Source organism: Symphalangus syndactylus, chromosome X, assembly GCF_028878055.3.
Source record: "Symphalangus syndactylus isolate Jambi chromosome X, NHGRI_mSymSyn1-v2.1_pri, whole genome shotgun sequence".
In the NCBI taxonomy this organism is placed as follows: domain Eukaryota; kingdom Metazoa; phylum Chordata; class Mammalia; order Primates; family Hylobatidae; genus Symphalangus; species Symphalangus syndactylus.
Window position 1 is genome coordinate 40685151 of NC_072447.2, and position 8874 is coordinate 40694024.

An 8874-nucleotide genomic window follows, 5' to 3' on the forward strand; every position below is an offset into this window, starting at 1 on the left:
TAGCCTCGATGGTCTTTACAATTTGGCATGTTTTTGCAGGGGCTGGTACCGGTTGTTCCTTTCCATGTTTAGTGCTTCCTTCAGGAGCTCTTTTAGGGCAGGCCTGGTGGTGACAAAATCACTCAGCGTTTGCTTGTCTGTAAAGTATTTTATTTCTCCTTCACTTATGAAGCTTAGTTTGGCGGGATAGGAAATTCTGGGTTGAAAATTCTTTTCTTTAAGAATGTTGAATATCGGCCCCCACTCTCTTCTGGCTTGTAGAGTTTCTGCTGAGAGATCAGCTGTTAGTCTGATGGGCTTCCCTTTGTGGGTAACCCGACCTTTCTCTCTGGCTGCCCTTAACATTTTTTCCTTCATTTCAACTTTGGTGAATCTGACAATTATGTGTCTTGGAGTTGCTCTTCTCGAGGAGTATCTTTGTGGCGTTCTCTGTATTTCCTGAATCTGAATGCTGGCCTGCCTTGCTAGATTGGGGAAGTTCTCCTGGATAATATCTTGCAGAGTGTTTTCCAACTTGGTTCCATTCTCCCCATCATTTTCAGTTACACCAATCAGACGTAGGTTTGGTCTTTTCACATAGTCCCAAATTTCTTGGAGGCTTTGTTCATTTCTTTTTATTCTTTTTTCTCTAAACTTCCCTTCTCTCTTCATTTCATTCATTTCATCTTCCATCAGCGATACCCTTTCTTCTAGTTGATCGCATCTGCTACTGAGGCTTCTGCAATCTTCACGTAGTTCTCGAAACTTGGCTTTCAGCTCCATCAGCTCCTTTAAGCCCTTCTCTCCATTGGTTATTCTAGTTATCCATTCTTCTAATTTTTTTTCAAAGTTTTTAACTTCTTTGCTATTGTTTTGAATTTCCTCTTGTAGCTCAGAGTAGTTTGATCGTCTGAAGCCTTCTTCTCTCAACTCGTCAAAGTCATCCTCCATCCAGCTTTGTTCCGTTGCTGGTGAGGAACTGCGTTCCTTTGGAGGAGGAGAGGTGCTCTGTTTTTTAGAGTTTCCAGTTTTTTTTGCTCTGTTTTTTCCCCATCTTTGTGGTTTTATCTACTTTTGGTCTTTGATGATGGTGATGTACAGATGGGTTTTTGGTGTGGATGTCCTTTCTGTTTGTTAGTTTTCCTTCTACCAGACAGGACCCTCAGCTGCAGGTCTGTTGGAGTTTGCTAGAGGTCCACTCCAGACGCTGTTTGGCTGGGTGTCAGCAGCGGTGGCTGCAGAACAGCGGATTTTCGTGAGACCACAAATTCAGCTGTCTGATAGTTCCTCTGAAAGTTTTGTCTCAGAGGAGTACGTGGCTGAATGAGGTGTCAGTCTGTCCCTACTGGGGAGTGCCTCCCAGTTAGGCTTCTCAGCGGTGAGGGACCCACTTTAGGAGGCAGTCTGTCTGTTCTCAGATCTCCAGCTGCATGCTGGGAGAACCACTACTCTCTTCAAAGCTGTCAGTCAGACAGGGACATTTAAGTCTGTGGAGGTTCTTGCTGAGTTTTTGTTTGTCTGTGCCCTGCCCCCAGAGGTGGAGCCTACAGAGGCAGGCAGGCCTCCTTGAGCTGTGGTGGGCTCCACCCAGTTCGAGCTTCCTGGCTGCTTTGTTTACCTAAGCAAGCCTGGGCAATGGCGGGCGCCCCTCCCCCAGCCTCGCTGCCGCCTTGCAGCTTGATCTCAGACTGCTGTGCTAGCAATCAGCGAGACTCCGTGGGCATAGGACCCTCCGAGCCAGGTGCGGGACACAATCTCCTAGTGTGCCGTTTTCCAGGCCCGTTGGAAAAGCGCAGAATTAGGATGGGACTGACCCGATATTCCAGGTGCCGTCTGTTTCCCCTTTCTTTGACTAGGAAGGGGAACTCCCTGACCCCTTGCGCTTCCCGAGTGAGGCAATGCCTCGCCCTGCTTCGGGTCACGCACAGTGCACTTCACTGACTGTCCTGCACCCACTGTTAGGCACTCCCTAGTGAGATGAAACCGGTACCTCAAGCAGAAGTGCAGAAATCACCCGTCTTCTGTGTCACTGGGGCTGGGAGCTGGAGACCGGAGCTGTTCCTATTCAGCCATCTTGGCTCCACCCCCCCGCTTTTTAATATTTTTATATAAAGGGTTTCCTCATTGTTTTGGAAGAACTTACTCTGATAATCCAAGTGATTATGTCCAGGAGAATGACTATAAACTCTAGGCTTTCTGGATTTCTACACCAAATTCAGACTCAGCAGGGATACATCTTCAGCCAAAGGAAGAAAACCAAATCAGGACAGCAGTGTTCATGAAAAATGTCTCTGGCTTCAGAACTTCAGTATTTTGTAAATGCTGTTTCACCACAGCAAACCCCTAATTTTGAATTGGTATACTTAATATGTATGATTATGGTACTCTTTAAGTTAGATGCTCACAATAATGAGTTATTGCTCACTTAGCCTTTACCTTGACTCCTTCCCTTTTACCTTGAATGAAAGTCTTGTATGGCTTTTCTACATCTCCCACAATATATGTTGGATTACCTATTTTAGCTTACCTAGGGTAAGGTTTTGCAACAAAGGAATGAAGGATTGAGGCTTGGCTACCAGTAAAGGTCAGCCAAGAACATAAGGTACATCTTTATTAGACGCTATCACACACTGTTCCATCTTCTTCCCTTTCTTAAATTCTTCATCTGTTTCCTTATACAAATGTTTATTGAATATCTATTAGTGCTACATATGGAGCTGGAACTAAGAAAACAATGTGTTTCCTTGTGAAAGTCATACTCAGATGACAAAATAATTTAATGTAGCTAAGACCAAGGGGTAAACATTAATTTTAAATAATTATACAAAATACCAGGAAACAAACACTCAAAAAGACTAGCATTTACTCTCAACATAGAAATGGTGAAATAGCTAACTTCAGTAGTCACAGAAAATCAAAGATTAAATATACACTACTGCATGCAGTAGCAATTTTAAATAAGCTTTCTGCCTGATAGATGCTGTGTCCTGTTTCTCAGCTATGAATGATATGGCCAATTAAAAAATAATAATAATATACTTTACATCAAGGATAACAAATTGTTAAGACTTTACTGAGTATTGCTTTATCAGCAACTATGTAGAATGATAAATCATTGTTACCCATCACACACCATTCAAGAACATTAGTAACCTTCCTGAGAGCTCCGTGAAAATTTTCCTCTTTATAATTAACTCTCATTAGAAAGTTGCAGTTTTTTTCAGAACGACCACCAATGACACAAATGCAGCTGAGAACAGCTGAGACACAGGTGTTTGATGTTTGGTTTGTTGTTAACAGTTCATCATGCATGAAGTGACTAAATCTTTTTTTACACTACTCATTTTGTTGCATTAAATGGAGAAATATAATTACATTTATTATTTCTAAGTTTTTATTGGTAATATCAAAGGAACAGACTTTTTTCTGCTGGAATAATAAAATCCGTTATAATGTTTCAATAAATAATGTTTTACATTAACATTTAAAATACTCATATTAGGACACACCAAAGGGGTACAAGAGTTGCCTTAACAGAGCTCCCACTGGTCAAACTGCGACAATTTGAACATCAGAAAGAATAATAATAGTAATGGTTTATATTATATTGAATATAAAAAAGAATTCCTGAGGATCCTCAGCCAGTGTCTTCTTATTATGCCTCTCTTGCCTTTTTTTTTAAGGTAAATAAATAATTTTTTTAAAAAGATCCTTAAGTTCGGATCTATGCTAGAGTTATATTTCTGAGGAGCATCTGAGAGAAATGTGAATTTTTATCCCTTTTCTGAGTGACTCTTTTTTTTTGGCTGGCCAGCAATCTTCACTTCATGTGGGTTGGTGCCTTTGACTGCCTCTTTGTCTCTTCATTCTCTGTCCCCTCCCCATCACCATGATTGGGACTGTGAATGTCAGTCATGGACATTTCTGAGTCAAAATGGTGGCATGTTGGGTTACTAACTGCTTCCTTCAAGAACCATCTGCAATTACATTCAAAGGGTTTACCTTTTGGATCTAAATTTAAATCCAAAATTGGATTTACCAATTAAATCCAAAAGGGAGCTAAGTGAGGTGGTGTGTGCCAGAAGCTCTAGCTACTTGGGAGGCTGAGGCAGGAGGATGGCTTGAGCCCATGAGTTTGAGGGCAAATACTGTTGGAGAAGCTATTCAGCAGCAGGAGAAGGGGCCTCCAGAAGAAGCAGAGAAGTTTTGCTCAGGGATCATTGCCATGGGTCTTCTCCCTTCTTTTAGTGATTGCTTCAGGGAACCATGTAATCAGAATATCCATATGAGTGCAGCTTCATTTGATGTTTTGAACAAAACTTTGTACAGAAGCTTATATCAAGATACAAAGATCATGGATGCTTGTAGATACGATGAACTACAAATGAAAATTTGTGGTCAGCCATCCATCAGACATAGTCAACAAATAATATGGCTGGAAACTGGCTAGTCTCTTCTGTACACAGAGGTAAAATGATTACTGATGAAACCAGACATCAGCCTGAGAGGTGAAGCCAGCTGGACTTCTGGGTTGGGTGGGGACTCAGAGAACTTTTCTGTCTTACAAGAGGATTGTAAAATGCACCAATCAGCACTCTGTAGTTAGGATTGTAAAACACACTAATCAGCGCTCTGTGGCTAGCTAGAGGTTTGTAAAATGTGCCAATCAGTGCTCTGTGGAAACACACCAATCAGCACTCTGTGGCTAGCTAGAAGTTTGTAAAGTGGACCAATCAGCACACTGTAAAATGGACCAATCAGTGCTCTGTAAAATGGACCAATCAGCACTCTGTAAAATGGACTGATCAGCAGGACATGGGCGGGACAAATAATGGAATAAAAGCTGGCCAACCCAGCCAGCAGCGGCAACCTGCTCGGGTACCCTTCCACACTGTGGAAGCTTTGTTCTTTTGCTCTTCACAATAAATCTTGCTGTTGCTCACTCTTTGGGTCTGTGCCACCTTTAAGAGCTGTAACACCGTGAAAGTCCACGGCTCCATTATTGAAGTTAGCGAGACCAAGAACCCACCGGAAGGAACCAAATCTGGACACATCTTGGTGACCAGGAAGGGACTATCACCAAGCAGTGATTACCACTGGACCCCTTTCGCTTACCATTCTGTCCTATTTTTCCGTAGAATTCGGGGGCTAAACACTGGGCACCTGTCGGCCAGTTAGCAGAACTAGTGGCACTGACCTGAGCCTTAGAACTGGGAAAGGGAAAAAGAATAAATATATATACAGATAGCAAGTATGCTTATCTAATCCTAAATGCCCATGCTGCAATATGGAAAGAAAGGGAGTGCCTAACCTCTGGGGGAACCCCCATTAAATACCATAAGGAAATCATAGAGTTATTGCACGCAGTGCAAAAACCCAAGGAGGTGGCAGTCTTACACTGCCGAAGCCAAAGCCAAAGGGGAAGGAGAAGGGAGAACAGCAGCATAAGCGGCTGGCAGAGGCAGGGAAAGACCAGCAGAAAGTCAAAGAAAAGAGAGAGAGGGGAAAGACAGAAAGTCAAAGAGAGAAGTAAAGAGAGAGAGGAATAGAGAGACAAAGGGAGTCAGAGAGAAAGAGACAAAATCAAAGAGAAAGAAAGAGAGACAGAAAGTCAAAGAAAGAGAGAGAAGTAGTAAAGAAAAAACAGTGTACCCTATTCCTTTAAAAGCCAGGGTAAATTTAAAACCTATAATTGATAATTGAAGGTCTTCTCTGTGACCTGGTCTTCTCTGTGACCTAGAACACTCCAATGCCACCTTATTGTTAGTGTAAACAAGGGGGTAGCCCGAAAGCACTGAGGCCACTGACAACCCATAGCCTTCCTATCAAAAATCCTTAACCCAGCAGGATTCCTAACAGGGAATCTAAATCTTAATTAATTAGCATACAAAGGTCCAACCAGACCTAAGAGGAACTCCCTTCAGGACAGGATGATAGATGGTTCCTCCCGGGAGATTAAGGGAAAAAGACACAATAGGTATTCAGTAAGTGATAAGGAAACTCTTGTAGAAGCAGAGTTAGGAAAATTGCCTAATAATTGGTCTGCTCAAACATGAGAGCTGTTTGCACTCAGTCAAACCTTAAAGTACTTACAGAATCAGGAAAGAGCCATCTATACCATTTTTAAGTTAATATGGACTGAACTAGGTCTTATTAATAGCAAAGAATAATTGAAATCCCAAACTTACAAGATTTTCAATAAAAGTAAAGTTTGCTAAAAGTTAACAGTGTAATATGTATTATCCTAACTTCTAATCTCGTGGAAATCAGACCCTATCAGTACCCCTCAAAGCTCAAGTTGCAAGAAATAACAAAATCCATCGTTACTCTACAATTCCAAATAGACTCTTTGGCAGCAGTGACTGTCCAAAACCGCCAAGGCCTAGACTTCCTCACTGCTGAGAAAGGAGGGCTCTGCACCTTCTTAGGTAAAGAGTGTTGTATTTACACTAACCAGTCAGGCATAGTATGAGACGCTGCCTGGTGTTTACAGGAAAAGGCTTCTGAAATCAGACAATGCCATTCAAACTCTTATACCAACCTCTGGAGTTGGGCGACATGGCTTCTCCCCTTTCTAGGTCCTGTGACAGCCATCTTGCTATTACTCGCCTTGGGGCCCTGTATTTTTAACCTCCTTGTCAAATTTGTCTCCTCCAGGATCAATGCCATCAAGCTACAGATGGTCTTACAAATGGAACCCCAAATGAGCTCAACTAACAACTTCTACCGAGGATCCCTGGACCGACCCACTGACCCTTTGGCTGGCCTAGAGAGTTCCCCTCTGGAGGACACTACCACTGCAGGGCCCCTTCTTTGCCCCTATCCATTTTTTAGAGGCAAAATCGATACAGGCTTCCTGGGCAGAATAGGTCGGGGTACTGACACTGCCTCCTGGGGATGCACTGCTGGGGTGTCCTCCATGCCCCCCCCGGGGCTGACAGTGGACCTCAGACAAAATTCTGTTCAGAGATTTCATTAATTGTGTCTCCAAAGCAAATATCAGTCCAGCTCGACAGCCATCAGTCCACACAGAGCATCTCACAGCCTCCACCACCCGCATCCCTTCTGTGGTCTGATGGTCAAGGACAGCCTGGGTCACAGCTGCCCCATACTTCTCTCTCTACTGAGTTTCATACCAGCCACGAATACTCTGTTTTCTCCACCTTTGAAAACAGCTCTAACAACCCATACTCACCACCTCTGCCTTGCACAGAGTCTTCCAGCTCCAAGCCTGGCCTTGGCATGGTGCCTCCCCCACCTCCCCCTCTCCCTGGCATGACAGTGCTTACTCTGCCCAGTACAGCCATTCCCCCACCTCCTCCTCTGCTAGGTACAGAAATGCTGCCACCCCCTCCCCCTCCTCTACCCAGAGTGGGAATACCTCCTCTGCCCCCTCTACCTGGAGTGGGAATACCTCCCTGCCCCCACTCCCCAGAGTGGGCATACCGCCTCCTCCCCTTCTTCCCAGAGCTGGAATACCCTCTCTGCCCCCTGTACCCGGAGTGGGAATACCCCTTCTGCCCCCCTACCTGAAGTGGGAATACGTCCTCCACCCCAACTTCCTGGAGCAGGAATATCTCCTCCGCCCCCTCTACCCAGAGCTAGAATACATCCTCCACCCCCTCTCCCCCTCTACCTGGAGTGGGAATACTCCCTCCACCCCCTCTACCTGAAGCGGGAATACCTCCTCTGCCCCCTCTACCTGGTGCTGGGATTTCCCCACCTCCTCCCTTGCCAGGTATGGGGATTCCACCTGCTCCAGCTCCCCCTCCCATTCCACCTGAGAGAGGAATCCCCCCACCCACTCTGCTTCTTCCATCAGGCCCTCCACTCCTCCCACAAGTTGGGAGGAGCATTTTACTAACACCACAGGTGTGTGGATTTCTTCCTCCTCCATTGACAAATGGCTTGTTTGGATTAGGGATGAATCAGGACAAAGGGAGTAGGAAGCAGCCCATAGAGCCTTGTCGACCAATGAAGCCTCTTTACTAGACAAGAATTCAACTACATAGTAAAAGAGACTCCAGTGCTTCACTCATTTGGGAAAAAAATTGAAGAGCAATCTATAGATTGTCATGAATTTGAGGAATTGTTTTCTAAAACTGCTGTAAAGGAGAGAAAGAAATCTATCTCTGATACCATCTCAAAGTCGACAGCTAAACAATGCTAAAAGCACCAGTGGGCCAGGGGCGGTGGCTCATGACTGTAATTCCCAACATTTTGGGAGGCCGAAGCGGGTGGATCACGAGGTCAGGAGATCGAGACCATCCTGGATAACACGGTGAAACCCTGTCTCTACCGAAAATACAAAAAATTAGCCAGGCAGGGTGGCATGCACCTGTAGTCCCAGCTACTCAGGAGGCTGAGGCAGGAGAATCACTTGAACCCAGGAGGCGGAGGTTGCAGTGAGCCGAGACTGCACCACTGCACTTCAGCCTGGGTGACAGAGCAAGACTCTGTCTCAAAAAAAAAAAAAAAAAAAAAACCCAGCATATTCTGTGGATGGAGCCAGAAATCAAACCTTGTCTCTATGACAGGGCCAGAAAGAAACATCTTGCCATTGACCAGAGAGCAGGGAGCAAAGCAAAATGCCTAGATGAATACCGAACGACCATTTACTGAATTATTAAAAGTTTATTATGTGATTCTATTCAATAAACATGTGATAGGTGATTCAAAATTAAGAAAAAAATGGATTCCTAAGTCCACAGTAATACTCAAAACAAAATAAGAAAAAGGAAAGTTCTTCATTGCAGAAACATGCTATCTAATAAACTTAGATGTAACAATACAATTGGAAAATCACCAATGTCCTTTGCAACCACTAATGCAATTATTGATTTAGGCAAGAATCATCAACAGATGCTAAAACCATTAGGTGAAGTGTTGTAGCAG

The 8874-nt window shown here is 44.1% G+C and overlaps 1 pseudogene; it reads left to right on the forward strand.

Annotated features, from left to right (window-relative positions):
• The first annotated feature begins 4452 nt into the window (after positions 1–4452).
• LOC129475269 (formin-2-like) lies at positions 4453–8149 on the forward strand (annotated as a pseudogene).
• Positions 8150–8874: the final 725 nt, after the last annotated feature.